The 16,177-nt window shown below is 44.1% G+C and overlaps 1 long non-coding RNA gene across 1 annotated transcript in view; it reads left to right on the forward strand.

Annotated features, from left to right (window-relative positions):
* The window catches only part of LOC124854986, an 87,059-nt gene extending 72,344 nt beyond the window's left edge, over positions 1-14,715 (forward strand). Inside the window, exon 3 of the long non-coding RNA XR_007034918.1 lies at positions 14,617-14,715. This is a non-coding gene — a long non-coding RNA (uncharacterized LOC124854986). The remainder of the gene's footprint in view (positions 1-14,616) is intronic.
* The last annotated feature ends 1,462 nt before the right edge of the window (positions 14,716-16,177 follow it).

Below are 16,177 nucleotides of genomic sequence, written 5' to 3' on the forward strand. Positions count from 1 at the left end.
TCAGACCCTTTGCACAGATCTGTGGAAGGGCTCCAGAGATCCTGTGGGGAGACACTCAGCCAGACTCACCAGCAGGTTCTGGGTCTGTCACTCACCAAGGCCCTTCTCCCCAGACAGCTCAGTTTGGGCCAGCTCTATTAGAAGAGTCCAGGTTGATCCAAGGTTCTTCCATTTAAGACTTACTAGTGCAGTGTCCATTATTAACCTGTTTGTAATTGGCTGTTTACTTGGTCTGTGGTGATGCTGGTTGCAGTTTTCTCTCTGAAACTGTAGAAGCGACCTGTGGACATTGAGCCACAGTGAGTTAAGACTCTCTGCAGCAGCATCTATAGGGTTCTGTGGACTAAGAGCTGTTCACCTGTTTATTTAAAGGTTAGTGTCACCCGAGTAAGTACGCATAACGTATAATTGTAAAATCAGTTGTCGTTAACGTTGTCATGAACACGCTGTTGCCATGATCATCAACGCCACTTACATTGTTGAGTCCCAGCTGCCGCTGCTACTGAGCGCTGCTCCTCTGTTTATTCAAAGTTTATGTATATTTAACATATCACATGTCCAAATCGCACCAACTATGACTTTCCACTTCCTTAGGCCCAAACAAACATCTCAGAGATGATCAAGAGAAACGAGAGGAGCCAGTTATCATACGGTTCAAGAGGTTCAGGTACTTCTGAATAAACCCTCTATTTATATATATTTTTTCTACTTATTTATGCCTCTGTCTTGTTTTTTTCCGACTGCATATCTCTGTTATGGATACTCATGAAATCACGTTTACATGTACAAATATCGACCACCATCTCAGACACATCAAACACACACATATTTAGATGTTCTAGTCTTCAAGTAGTGCAGCATACAGGAGGCAGGACATAACTAGATCACACGTTTTTTGTTTGCAGCACATTAACACTGGTGTCTGCCCTGTCATGAAAAACTCTCAAATCTCCTCATCTCTCCAGGTTGACGTGTTCGTTGGCGTCTTCTATACGTGCATGACATCTCTTTTTCATCCTGAGATGTTTATTTTCTTTTTTTGTCTTTTCAGTCTTACGTCTGTCGCAGAAATGTCATCGACACGACCCACTGGCTTTACGTAATCCTTCCGATAATCTCCTGCTGTGTTCTCACATGGGCTCAATTGGATATTTCATTTTTCGAGGGGGCCGGCCGGAAAACAACAGCGGAGATTATCCGGAGCATCTCACTCGGACGTTCTCACATACAGCCCCTCTGGGTAATTTCAGGAGGTCAGTGCATGTCTGAAAGCAGCTCTAGTGGCATAGCACCTCCCCATGTCAATTTGAAAACTAACGTAATCAGCAGCTCTCGGGGCCCCCCTCTCAGGTCGAGACCCTGAGCAATTGCCTGCTTTGCCATCCCTGTTGTGACGTCCAAACAAATGGGAAGGGGAAAAGTGTTTGTACTATAACCAGGGTCAGCTGCACGAGAAATTGGTGCCAATTTTTTTAGTGCAATATATAAAACCCCAATACACATAAGAGTGCATTGCACAGAGCTACTTCAACAGTCGGGAAAACGAACCAATATTCAATACATCTGACCTGCAAAGAAAAACAAACCAAAACCATCAGATCAGAATGCGCACACACTGAATCCATGAATCTGACTCCCTAAAAGAGGACGTTAAGTTGCACTTTAATGTGCAACATCAGGTGTGTTTGTTATGAGGGTTGTAGAAATGCCCCTTTCAGCGATACTAATAAACCAGACGAGTAAATGGAAAGGGTAAGCGGCTCGTCCCTCAGCAGAGACGATGAGGCCTGGCCGAGGGACCGCGCCTCCCTAATGGCAGTCCCCTGCAGAAGGGACAGTTGTCTGGGCTTTCAGCCCTACTTCCTTGACAGCCCCCGGGATCCCTTTGTCCTGTTGTAAACTATTCTGAAGGAAGGACATTTAATTGCCCGGCACACACTAATGAGTTTGCAAACTAATTAAAGGGGGTATATTACGCCCTGTGGAGGCCCACATCACTAAGAAAGCCAGGGACATCTTTAATGAGGAGCCTTGATAACCCTTCAAAGGAGGGATGTGTAGTGTCTGTAATGATGCCCAGGGTAAAGCCGAGCTCAGCCAGAGAAGAGTGTGTGCGCGTCGGTGTGTGTGTCCCTCACCTCGGGTGTGCGGAGACTTGCAAGCAGATGCCAAGTGTTTTCAGTCCATCGCCCACAGCTACCTACCTACATGTCCTAATCAAAGAGTTTCACTCTCCTTCCAATAGGTTCAAAGAGATCAGCTCCACCTCTTCTCTCTGTGGGTGGTACACAGAGATCTCTCGCTTGTTGCGTTTTCCTGTATTGTATTATTCACTTCAGAGTAATTTGGTTTATTCAGGAATCAGAGGAGGAATTTGGGGGATTTTTTTTCCCATGACCACCTCCGATGACCTATACCGCTCGAATGAAAAAACATGCTCAAGATACGGAGGAGCATTCTTGGCTTAGAAAGAAAGGCACGGGCATTAGTCGGACAGATGGACTGAATATTCCATCAGAATCGATGAAGGTCATGATTAGTCCTCAGTTTAGAATTCATTAAATCACCAGGGGCGCTTCATGTTTTCAAACAAATTACACTCTTCTCACCGTAGCTGAGGCTCAGCCGTTGCCTGTCTGTCATGTGTGAGCTCCTGCTGTGGCTCAGTGCAGCCCACAGCCCTTTCCTCTGCAGAGTCAGTCCCCCCCCCCTCCAGTAAACAAGTGCATTTTTGTTTTTTTTGTTTGGTCACAATATTTTCCTCCCAGACAGTGACGGCTGTTATTTCGCCCATGGCTCCTGTCAAAACTAACATGGCTTAATTGACTGCAAGCGAATGAGCTCCTGGATTGATCCTGTCAGGCTCCTCAGGAAGTGATGCTGCTCCATCTGTGAGGCACAACTCCAGCGACAGCAGCAATCTGTTGCTTGGGAATGAGCCAAGGCTCCAAAAAAAAAAAAAAAAAAAAGTCAAAATTACAGAAAGTACCTCAGGCGCTGTGTGTATTCTGATCAGCTGTCAGTGATGACACACTCAGATGAACACGCACACGCACGTGGAAATAAAGAAGCTGAAAAGCTAGACATAGAGGCAGACAGCCATATATACACCTTGTAATTTTTGCATCATGGTTAGCAATGTCACATTCAAGGGGGCCTGTTTCTCTCCCTGAAGGTATGGCAGGATATCAGAATGGTGTTGTCTGGCTTGTTAGACATTTGATGTCAGGCGAGGTTGTCCTCAGGGTATATCCAAAATGCAGCCTGTCATCTATTGCTGCACCGCTGTCATTTGTCCAAAAACTGTGGCATATACTGTCATCTTAGTTTTTTACCTGTAACTCAACGCGGCCAGGCCGAGTGGTGACCCGCCAGCCTTTCACCTCTCCCTCTCTTCTTTCCCTGTCCTCGACTTTCATCCCTCACAGTCTATCTCCTCACTTGGAGATACTGTATTTCCCGGGCTAAAGTGCGCGATGCCGCAGCGCCTTCTGGCACCATTAAATATTTAGACGGCTGTCTATGTAGATGGTGGCTCGGAGACGCGGAGGAATAATCTTGGAGACAGCTGCTATAGCACATCTGGGTGTCACTGATAGCAGAGGAAGGTGTGCGGCTGGTGTTGCCGTGGAGGGGGGAGACTTTAGAGACACAGCTGTCAATCAGCCGGGTGGCACGGGCACCGAGGCTGCGTCGCCGCCCCTGCATAGCGGGCCGGCTCGCGCAGTCTGACGCCTGACAGACTGGGGCTGTCATTGACGTGTGAGCCGAATTCACTGTTTTGTGGCGACCGTATGCTAATGCTGCCGAGAGCCACATCGTATACTTTATATATCAGTTCAACCTGCCTACAGCCCAGTTTAATCCAGGTGATCTCATGTTAGCATCGTTCCACAATGATAAATTCAAAATAAAAGCACAGGTTAATGACTCTTCTCCCGCAGTGACACTTTCACTCCCTGCAGGAGATATTTCTGGGTTTTTTAAATAGCGCTGATTCTAGCTGAGGTTTGCCGGTAGCAGAGGGTGGCTGTAGGTGCAATGTGTCAGAACATATGAAGAAGATTGAGTGTGAAGAGCTGCCCACTTCTTCCCCCTGCACTCTTCATCTGCCGGCAGTCTGAACTTGGAGGCTGCACAGCGGCGCTATGAGGCCGGCTGGCCTGAAAATCACTTTGTGTTCCTCTCCCAGGCACATGCAGTATGGATGCGTCTCCGCTCGGCTCGGGCCCTCCCGACACCGTGATTAATGGCACTCGCTTCTCTCCCCATCTCATTCTGTTACTGTCAGAGTTAAGTGGGCCGAAGACAATAATAAACAGTCAGTCTTCTGTGAACCCCCTAACACGATCATTCCACCCCACCCGATTCCCCCTTTCCAATGAGAAAAAGAGGAAGAGAGATGGAGTGAGAGATAGAGAGGAAGTGTGTGCATGTGTGGTTTGTGTGTGTGTGCGCGCATGCTGCAAAAGACAGACAAATGGAGAGTTAAAGACACAGGAACAGAGCTCAGTAATGGAAATGGAGATGGGGAGATATGTCAGTGAACCAGATTGTGTCTCATAAGCGTACAATGGTTTACGGCATTTCTTGTTTTAAATCTAAAGGGAAAACATTATGCGCCCAGGTTTCAGCTTTTTAAGGAGACACATTTTTTATGCTTAACTTTTTAAACCTGGAACCAAATTTGTTGGTTTTCTGCTGCATATTCCCCTCTGTTCCATCTATTTCCATCCAGTGTGAAAAGTAATTAGCAGAGCTATATAACTTGCATATAATTACATGGTAATTATGTTTACGTGCATTGATTGATTTAATGAGTCTGCACTGCATTACCTTGCAAGAATAATGCAACTTTGACAAACAATGAATAAAGATCTTCATTGTGAAAATAGTATCGTATAGGTTTTAACATAAACTGAAAATAGATAGAAACCGGCAGATTCCCAGAAATCTATAAAGTAATTATTTGTGTCCAGATGGGCAAAGATGTGTTTAGTTTACTTTGCTTCATTTCACCAGGATAATCCACTCAGTAACATTTGTTTTTACCAGGGCATTCTGGGTAAGATACATGTATGTATTGATTATGAGTACTTTCTAGTTTTGATGTAACATCTTTAATGCACAGCATGTGACCAATAAGGTTCGCCTGATGCAACCTAGGTTTATATCCCAAGTCGACCCTAGGATGGGTTCTCAACCTGAATCCCTGAAAGGGCTTTCAAAATAAATATGAGCACTTATGAGAACAGTATATTTCCGCATTGTTTGATTTCTTTAAAAATATGAAATGATCCATATAAACAACTAGAGCTCTGGGAGTCCATACCTCCACTAATGCCCATCTCACCATGTCAAAACACTGTTTCCCATTTATTATCCAGACTGGCGCAGCCCACCATATTCTACTTTGTCCAGCTAGTGTTTTATAATGAACCCAAAAATATTTTTAGACTTCTCATGACTAATAACTTCCACTATGTTCTATCGTCCATAAAGTTCTTACTGTCCACACAGACAGGCGGACCTCATCGTGCGATGCAGTTCTCTAAAGCAAGAACTTGTCTTTGGCTCTTTAGCTTCTGTACCTGTCACTTTAAATCAGTTGAGCCTCGGTGTGACATTCGTGCCCGTGCATTCGCATCCTCACTACAGATGGATTGAATGAATTCTGTGAGAAACGCTGCAGAGAAAGTGAAACAAATTTACTGGATCTGCCCATTTATTCTGATCCGCACCAAATTGAATTGGGTTCTTTCCTGACCCATATCACATCTTTCCACCAAGTTTTGTGTTAATCTATGGAGTTGTTTTTGTGAAATCCTGCTAACTAGCAGACAAACAAAGTGAAAACATCTCATCCTTAGCGGACGTAATAATTAAAGAAACAACTCTATTTGAATCAGTCACAAACTGTTGTCTTATGCAAAAAAAAAAAAAATTCTTAGTTTTAAAGGGTTATAAGGACACAAATATGACTTTTAGGGACTTGAAGATAAACTCTAGCATGCTAACTGATCGAGAGAAAAAGAAGAAATTCAGATCACTGCAGTCAGGGTAAAGTAAAGTAAAATGAGTTGGTGTAGACATTTTGGTTCTCAGACCTGCTGTTTTAGTCACTTGTGAGCTGTCTCTTCCTGCAACTCCTGCCTCCTCCTCCTGCCTCCGTCCCCGCGCCTGTCACTTCACTCTGCCACATCCTTTTCAGTCGAGCACTCCCTCTTTCTCTCTCTGTCTCTGCAAGACCCCGGCCGACTCGCCTCAGCACTGTGCTCACACAGCAGCAGCATCGGTGGATCCTGCGAGAGTTCTCACACAGGCAGGAATAAATGGTCCAACTTTGGGTTCCAGTCACTGACCTCAGTGTCAGGGCCTTAAAAGTGTCCACTGAGGCTGCCAGACCCTTCACCGCCATCACCTCCTCCTCCTCCTCCTCCTCCTCCTCTTCTTCTTCTTCCCTCTCTTATTACTGGGGATGACCTGCCTCACAGCCCTGGGCTCAGTGACCGAGAAATCCTCGGGCCCTCGCCGTCCCCATCCTCCTTGCTGCTGCTGGATTGTCTCTATGTCTACCGGAGTGGCCTTGGAGAAATGGAGTGCCATGATCTCATCACACCGAGCCCATTGTTTTCACTCTCATGCACACTGTGTAATAGCCATGGAGATAAGGGGATGATTCAAGCCTTTCACGGAAGGAAATGTGAAAAGCCTGCCTGTGAAAAAGTGAAATTACTGTTTTGATGGCTTTTGATGGCGGGGGGCATAATTGCTGGATGGAAGGAAGGATGGAGGGTGAAATACACATAGGAGATTAGTATTTGTAATAGTGGTGATGGTTGGTAGGAGGCCTGCAGAAGGTTATAAACACAGTGGGTAGTTCTAATGAAGCTGCCATGTATGTAGAATAGCAGATTGACTAAAATAGCTCATTGTTCTTCTTTCCACACCAACCTTTGGCCCTCCGGATTGAAACTACATTCTTGATGGTGGCACTGATTGTGATATTGTTCGCTGCTCATCGCCATAGTAACGGTGATTAATTTCACATTGTTTGTGCAGGAAATAGTCGCTGGATCCTTCAGGAATGGGAAACAAGCTTAAGTATTTTTGGCAACTGGCATAAGGCTCATCAACACATGCAGACAACACGGGTCGGAGGATTACAGCTTGTAGTAATGACAGGGGCAAAGCGTAAATAGTATAAATACTCCATGGGATTATAATTAGCCTTACTCTGTGCATTTAGACACACTCAAGTGGAACTAAAGCCTTTTTGACTTCTGGAGACAATTTCATATTAATTGGATGCCTCCTCTTTCTCACTGTCTACTTCTTTGGTTTGTTTTCGAGCTGCTGACAAATGTGCCGCTGAGACAGCGTCTCAGATTAGCATTAGCCAGAGCAACAACTCAAACATAAGAAACTGCACACCATTATCCCTGTCACTGGGGCCCAGCGGCAATGGCGTCGACGGGCGAGAGGGGTGAGAATCAAACGTGAGATCGGGCAGCTCAGAGATCGTCTGAGAACTCCGAAGCACCAAGGGGTGGGTTGGGTGGCTGGGCGGGTCGATGTGAGAGGGAAACAGATAAGATAAGGCTCATGCTTGTAGGGCTGCATCCTCTGGGTGGAGAGATGGCCGCATGGAGGCAAGGAGGAGGACAAGGTTTCCTGGTGATGCTGGGGCCCGGACACGAGAGGAATTAATGTCCCCCGCCGCCACCACCCTCCGTGAAGCGCACACACGTACACACACACACACACACACACTCTATTTCATCTTCTGTCTCAGCATTCAGCATATGTCCTCCTCCCTCTTTGTCTGTCACTCTCCCTCCCTCGTTTTATCTGCGTGCCGGCCACAAATTCATCCCTTCTTTTTCCATCCCGAAGTGGGGGAAAGTTGTAAAGCTAATTAAGGAGCGGGGATGCGGCAGCTCGACAGATGTGCATTGAGATGGGTGCTATTGAGTAGCGGGGATAATGGTGTGTGGACCTGGTGGGCAGCGGGGTTGTGTTGGAGGGAGCTCCTACCTGGGCGTGCATGTTAATCAGCACGCCTGTCTGTTGAGAGCCAGGGAATTAAGGGGGAAGGGAAGCGTGTCGCCAGCCTCCAGTGAAGAGACAAGGCAGGCAAGCTGATTAAGAGCACAAATTCGCCAGTTTGGTCAGACAGGGAGATATGTGTACGAAGGAGGAAAAAGGGCAAGAAAAGTGTGTATTGATTAACAGTGCTGCTGGAGGTGGTGGACTGCAAGGGAGGGGGGAAAAAAAAGTCAAAAGCTGCGGTAGAAATCTACCTACCGTTTCCAAACTAAATATTTCACAGTACTTGAAGGCATCACAATACTTCAAAGGGGCAAAAATCACAAACTTGCCATCACGCATCAGCAGGGAGGCTGTGATAGTCGTTGATAAATGTTAATAACTTAATGATTTCTCGACCCCGGCGCTGAGGTTTCTGCCTGTGAAAACTCACTTCGCCCCCGCACTCAGAAACCAAAAAAAAAAAAAACTCACAGCAGCCTGATGAATTTCATGACATTCACAGTCTCCTTCACGTCCACACGCATTTTCAGCTGCTCAACAATGGAGGACAGAGCTCCGGAATGAGCAAGCAACTTCCCCCGGCGCCGGAAGCTTTGTCTCATCTTCGAGCCCCCAAAAAAAAAAAACGGCAGATGACAATGAAAGTGTTATTCGTGCTGTATTTCACATCAAGAGACATAAACCCTTAAATTACCTCATTTGAAAATGACTGACTGGGCCTTTAAATTCTCAGCTTGCAATGCGTGACAATGTGCAACATTCAGGGGGAGAAGAAAACTGTTTGACTGTGATTATGATCAATATTTTTAAATTGTGTTTTTTGATTTTCATGTCATCATGTCTTACTAAAAGATAATTTCTATCGATTTTTTTAGACAACATGATAAAATCTGAATATCAAGTTATGATACCACACCGCGGCCCATTGCAAATAAGCAAAGTCCTTCTATATTGTCAATTAACAATGTTAGTGCTGAAACATCCACTTGATTAATTGACTAATAGAACATTTTCAGCGCTTTCACTAATCAATTAATCATTTTCACAAGTTATCAAGGAAAACTGCCCAACATGTTCTGCTCTCATATTATTTTCTCTATATCTTTGTAAATTGAATCTCTCTCTCTCTCTCTCTCGGTTTTGGACTGTAAACAGGCAATTTAAAGATTGATTACCCAATAACTGGACTAAACATTAGTTGCAAACTAATTTCATCAACATATCGCTCAGTCGGTTGAAGGAAATTACTGCTGCAGAGGGGAAACATCCACGTTCCAGTTGTCAGCATCTTACATGTATGAAGGAAGCAAGTCCCTTATTTATTCAACATTGATGTCATGTTGTCAGAAGCTGTTACTGTGATGCCAGCACTACACACACTGAATAGAAGTCTGTGGTCTGACATCAAAGCAGAGAAGTGATTTGGTTTAGTGACACCTTGTGAATAACACAAAAAGTTTTTCACATGAGTGATTAATAATTCACTTCTATAGATGCACAGCTTTATGCTCTGTTCCCCAGATATCTGCAAGTTTTTTTAATTAGAATTATCTCCCTCTTTACCAACACAGCCTGATCTAATTTCTCGGTAATTGTTGTTATTTACACAATAAAAGGTTTATGGGTATTCATCAACATTTCCTCTCCCAGATCTCGGTGTCTGCTGTCGATAATGAGTGGGGAAATTATTTTCAACAGTCAGTCATTATCTGTGTGTTCAAGTAGTCTTCCTTTTAATATGCTAATGCGGCTGATATAATCAGCTGGTAATTGTAAAACACTTCAAGTACGACACATTTCGCGGCACTCTCTCCTGAATGAAGAAATCACAGCCAGTCAGCGGCACAGAGCTGCGGTCGCTGCCGACGATCTGTTTATGTTCTCGGGAGACGCTGTGGAGGGAAGCACCCGCCATCCGATCCCGCATGGCACGAATCCAGATCTCACACAGACTCCTATAGAAATGTGTAGGCTGGCGTGAAAGCCGTGTTGATGTGTTAGTGATGCCACCACCACCACCACCCACCTCTGCAGTTTTTTTTCTCTCCTCCAGCTTTTTATCCTTAAAAATCCACCTTTGATTACCGATGATCCTCCCATATACTTGCTTTCTACCTGCGTGCTATTTATGTCATAACATCTTAAATTAATATTTTTTTTATTGTTTCTTAACCAGAATGATGAAAGAAGAGTTCTCCCCATGTCCTCCAGGGATGCTAGTGCTTCTCTGCCGGAGAGGATGCGATCCTGACTTTGTTTTTCTCCTTCGGCTGTTATTTCCCTGAAGAGAAGAGCCGAGTGAAGAGAGCTATGAGTGATCGACTCTGCCTTTATTCTCCAAGTTTTCGGGGGATTTGAAGTTATTGAAAGTCTGGGGATGGGTGACAGCTCGGAGATGTCTGTGTGATGCCTATCAGACGAGCGCCGGCCTCTCCGCCGCCGTGTCTGCGCGCGCGCACATACATGCGTGCGTCCAGCCTTTGCAAGCAGAGGGCACGGGCTCCATGTTCTCAAATACATGTTTTCTTGCGGCCAATCATTTCTGCTCACACATGACATCTCTCCCAGATTGATTTCATTCAGCTGTAGAGGGCGGCAAGATCAAACAAATGTTGTCTGAAATAGCGGCGGCGGCGACGTGGGGAGGAGGGGTAAGAGAAGTGGGGAGGGGGGGTCAAGGGTGGAAGGTTGCCCGCTTGAAAGATGAAGTGAGCGATGGAAATAAAGAGAAAGAGAATCAGTCATCCAGTCAGCAGCGTGCCATGTGGTGACATGGTGTAGCGGTGGAAGGTGTTACTCTGTAAACCAACCAATCCTTTCAACAACTGCTCCTGCTCTCTGTGAGGTGGCTGTTGTGTGGAGGTGGGGGTCGGGAGCGGAGGTGGGCGAGGGTGGGGGGTGGGGGGGGGGACAGCAGCCCTATTCCTCCACGATGCCTCTGAGTACCCATGCAAGGAATAATGGATGCGTAATATGGAACGACAGCTTGCAGAGCACTATCATTAATGTTGTAATTCACTTTTAGTGTTTCTACTATTGCGCTGCAACAGGAGGCACAGATGTCACCTGAATCTGCTCCTTCTAGCAGCCAGAGCACACCCGGTTTTCACCAGCTGTCTTTGAATGCACCCTGCCAGCCACCCCCCTCCCCGTGCATGGGCAAATGTGGGTAAAAGTGTGTGTGTGTGTGTGTGTGTGTGAGACTGTGTGTGCTTATGGTGCATGTGGTCTGGTGTTGTTAGCCTTTTGAAAGCACGCACGTTTGGCTTTTTGTAGCACTTAACGTTTTGGCCCTAAACTCTTTGCAGGTGGGTTTACAGTTCGAGTCTGGCTTTAAGGATAATTAATCATTCCTGAATGTTTTCCATTCGGTGTTGAGGAGTTTTCCGTTTTATCATTTCTTATTTATTTCTCTAATCTAAGTTTATAAGATGCATAGAATGACTTTTCCCTTTTCTTTTAGCCTCCTCCGTTTCCTCCGGTAAAGCTAATCCATCACTTTGAGTGAGAGGATGACAGCCATGTTTGGCAAAGCATTACAGAGCAAACATCAGGCTATAAACTTTTGCGTTTTGGAAAAATAGAGTTCTGTTTATCATTTTATAATAATGTACATTCTGCAACACTCGGCCGGTACACCGCACTACGACTGTCAATCACAACCAGCCTCAGCCGAGATACAATCCAAACCAACGCTGCACAACCAGCTGTACTTTTAAAATGCAACAAACACTTAAACTATATCTAAAATATTTCAAAATGTCAACTCATAATGAAGCGTTCATTTTCTTCTATTTCTTTGTGTTTGTTGTTCGTCATTTTTTCCAGAAAGAAAATAAAACCGTCACAGATTTGAAAGTTTCAGTGTGTAGAATTTAGTGACATCTAGTGGTGACGTTGCATGTTGCAGCTGGATGCCCCTCACCTCACCCTCCCCTTCCAAACATGAGAGAGAACCTGTGGTAGCCTTCAGTTGTCATACGATCTCAAAGGGTGTTTAGTTTCTCCTGTCTGGACTACTGTAAAAAAAAAACATGGCGGCCTCCGTAGAGTCCACCCGCTCCCAATGTAATTATAAAGGGCTTATTCTACGGTAAAGAAAACAACAATTGAAGATGAAACACACACAAGTGACAACATCACTAGAATTATTTTATATTCAGTTTTTGCCAATAGATCCCTTTCACCTGAATCTTACACACTGGGCCTTTAAAAGTTAGAAGATCATACTTTTATGAAAACTGGGAAGTGAAGCGCCCTATGTGAGGAAATCAGTACATTCCTTTTTGTGTCTTCAATGTGTGCTTGTCTCTTATGGGCATATGTCCATTGTAGCTGTTGAAATATGTTTCACTTTCTTCCAAACCACCACAATGTGCCTTTTTACACACGACCGCTCTTCATCAGTCAAATATTTTGCCACATTCCTTCGAGGTGCAGCTGTTTTCTTCTCCAAAACAAAATGCAAAACAATAAGTCGATAATGATATGAATGTCATGGATACCCGGGCTCTAATTGAAAGAGGTGTGATTAGCATATTGTTTGTGTTTCATGGTGCACCTGAGGCCTGTGTGTGTTATACAGGGACCTTTATGGAAATGAATGATTTGAAAAAAGAAAATCAACTGAAATATATCCTATTTCTTTTAAAGGGGCACAAATTTACTGTGAAGATCATTCTGGCAAAACCACAGAGGGAAATGTCAGGAAGGGGGGGAAAAAGGTTCAAAGAGAAAATAGCTGACTGACTCCGTAAGTGAAGCTAAGCTCAAAATGAAAAATGTTCATTATATGCCCGTCAAGGTGAAAGGAAGCCATCTCCTCGCCGATGCAGTTAAAATGTCGACCTCTCCTTCTCTGAGGGCAAAAAAAAAAGAGGAGGAATTCTGCTCTGTGGGTGTTTGGGTGGGTGTGTGTGTGTGTGGGCCTGTACACGTTTTGCATATTGTGTGTGTGTGTGTGTGACTGATCAGAGCTACAGTTCAGACAAGGCCAGCGATGTTAATAGTGCCGCTCAGTAAAATGACCCTTACATCCGTTTCTTCATACATTTTACAGTGTTTCACGAGTCCTCATATTTTCCCCTTGTCAGCAGTGTTTGTGTATCATTGTTCTGTGTGTGTGTGTGTGTGTGTGTGTGTGTGTGTGTGTGTGTGTGTGTGTGACCTCTACAACAACGAGCGCCGTGCCCTCTTGGACCTCTGCCTGTCTCTTTGTATGTACCTGCTCATGTTATGGCTGTTAAATCGCACTCAGGATGCATTTTATTCAGCGGAGAGGGAGAATGTTACGCTCGACCTCTGCGGATCACAGATGCTGTCCCTAGTGCCTCATTACTGACAATTTATATAATCTAATGTTACTTGAATCACTCGCTGTGTTGGCAAATGGGTGTTTTTTTTTTTTTTAAAGAGCTCTCATTCAGCGTTAACACTATGGCCGCCGCGATGCTACAAATCCCTGAGAATAAAGCAGCAGGTGGGGGAGACGCGGCTCACCACGTTTCTTTTTTTGACAAAGATTTTGAGAAACGACCTTCAAGGCCTGAATGCAAATGAGCGGAAGCCTCGCGGTTTTGATTTGTTGGGTTCTGTCCCCCTGCCAAGGCCTGTTACCATTTTCATGAGGATCCGATGCCAACGTGGCCAATCTTAACTATCTATTATGGATTATGAGCTAACCTTGCACCTCACCATCTTATTTCTCACAGCAGTGCTGGATGTGAAAGTTTTCCACGTTTTTTAAGAATGAGCTGCCGCCTTAAAGTGCAGCGGCTCCGGATTCGCTGTAGATATTCTATCCCATCATTAGCAACTTTACTTTTGGGACACTTGTAAGTGCCATTTTTTAGAAAACATTTATGGAACTTTCAATGATGATTCTGGTGTAATTATCCATTTTTATTAATAGCATTAAAAAAAAAAAAAGACAAAAGCAAAGTAACAATAAATATCTTCCACTAACGAGGGTTTTGTGCATCTAAAGCCTGACATGTCTTTTTCCTCTGCCTCAGAGCTCCACTCAAAACACATCACTGCTGCACTGGGCGACATGTTCCTTCATTATAAACACGCACATTGCAGTTTATTTTGACTCAATCCCACAGTCACCATCTAGCTGCTGTAAAATATCCACCACTGAAATTAGTGCCCGACGTACAATGCAATAATTTCTACTCTTTGACGGACGTTTACTAAAAACTACAAGTCTCTACGGGCTATGTTATGAAATTACTGAGCTGTTTTTATTAATAAAACTATGTATTTGGATCGTTTTATTTGTCATAATGTTTATTTTCTCAGGTGAAAAGAGAAAAACAATAAACTTCCACCCAGTGTAATTTCCCTGGGAAGTCATATACTGTACTTATTTTCATTAATAGGACAATGAGGAGCAAATAACGTGTACATTGTGGAGACTTCATGTCGTCTTCAATTACATATTCAGAAGAGAAATGGTTCGCTGTAGTATTGATTGTTCCAATTTAAATTTGGAACTTCTCGGTCATTACTTTAAGAATCAACCATAACTCTTTTTTTTCTCTTCTATCTTAATTCTTTTAGGGTGGTGTTGACATCTGACTTCACTCTCGGCGTCACCATCGACTAACTTCTCCCTCTCCCAACACCTGCGACCTCTGACCTCCAGCCTCTCAGAAAGGTAGGACAACTCTTTTAGAAGACGTAGGCTACATCCACACTGCTACGTTCTCGTTTGAAAACACATTAACCCAGGACTTTTTATGCGGCTGAGAAGGAGATGTTTGGAAACGATGACCTAGACACTCGCAACAGCTTGTTGATTGTGTCTCTTCACTCATGATGTAGCCTTCGCTGATTTTTCAGGCTGAACACGACATGGATAATTGATTACAAGAGTTGCTCACCCTGTTGTCTTTGCCAACTGCTGTTGTGCAGTTAAATTCTGCATTTGACAATGATACATCTGTAAGGAGACAAGCTATTATTCAAGCCGTTTCTGTTTACTCTGGCTCGTAGATCCATCCAACATGTAGATATATCATGTGATGTGCAGGTGTGATTGTTTGGACAGAGATTGTTTTAGTTTGAAAATGCTGTTTTCCAACTAAAATGTACTGAACTGTACTGTAATGAACTGATCGTGATGCTGTTGAGGAAAGAAAACATGAATGAAGAGTATCCACGAACTTCAGTGGATTAAAAAAAACGGGCACATTTTGATTTAGTGACGATTTCAGTGTGAGAAAAACAACAATACTTCATAGCTGACCCCATACTTAATTATTTTAGGAGGGTGAAAATATAACACAGCATCACAGAATACTCAATGAAGCCCAGAAACTATAATGAAGGAAGTAAAAACCTGTCAGAATGAGTCTATAGCACAACGGTTGTTATTTTCAAAGGTTATCATGTAATCAAATGGTGAATAAAGGAGCACTGACCTCTTTTTCTCACGTAAGAAAAAAACAAGTTATTTTTGCTCACAGAGAGCTAAGTATTACAAGTCCCGAAACTCATTTGCTTGGACAGTGACAGCCTGGAAATAAAATTAATAAAAACAGTGAGAACTTCTCCACTCCACCGCCTCTGTACTTTCTCATTATTTAGCTCATTGTGTAATTAAAAGATGTCTCAGCAGGTCTCTAAATGCCATATTGACTTAAGTTACAAAACACCGGCCAAGAAAGGAATAACCTCTCTTTTTTTCCTTCCTTTGCCATTTTGTGTAATGAGCCACTATTTCTACGTCCCTCTGCACAGTGCTGTGAACGCTTTTTCTCTCGCCAGCCCGCGCTCCGTTCAGACAGTTAAAAGGCATCGGAAACAAACTCATTGGGACGATAATCTAGTATGTGTCCGCATTTTTAGGGAGAATATATCTCCGAGCGTGTCAGACTGGCATCAAAGCCGCTGTTGTAATTTTCTTTTGCAAGGGCAACTTGAAAGAGGTGTCGGGAAGAAAGTAGCATCGCTTCCTTGTTTTCTCCTACAAGGCAGCTGGTTCAAAAGTAACCCCGAGCTTCGTGATGGGGAGTGTGGGATGATTCAGCAGGAGCTCAACAGCTCATCTGACTGATTCACATTAAAACATAAGCAGAAATATGGCTGCTGCAGGGAGCTCCACAGAGGAATGGGAAGT

This window comes from Hippoglossus stenolepis, chromosome 16, assembly GCF_022539355.2.
Source record: "Hippoglossus stenolepis isolate QCI-W04-F060 chromosome 16, HSTE1.2, whole genome shotgun sequence".
Classification (NCBI taxonomy): Eukaryota; Metazoa; Chordata; class Actinopteri; order Pleuronectiformes; family Pleuronectidae; genus Hippoglossus; species Hippoglossus stenolepis.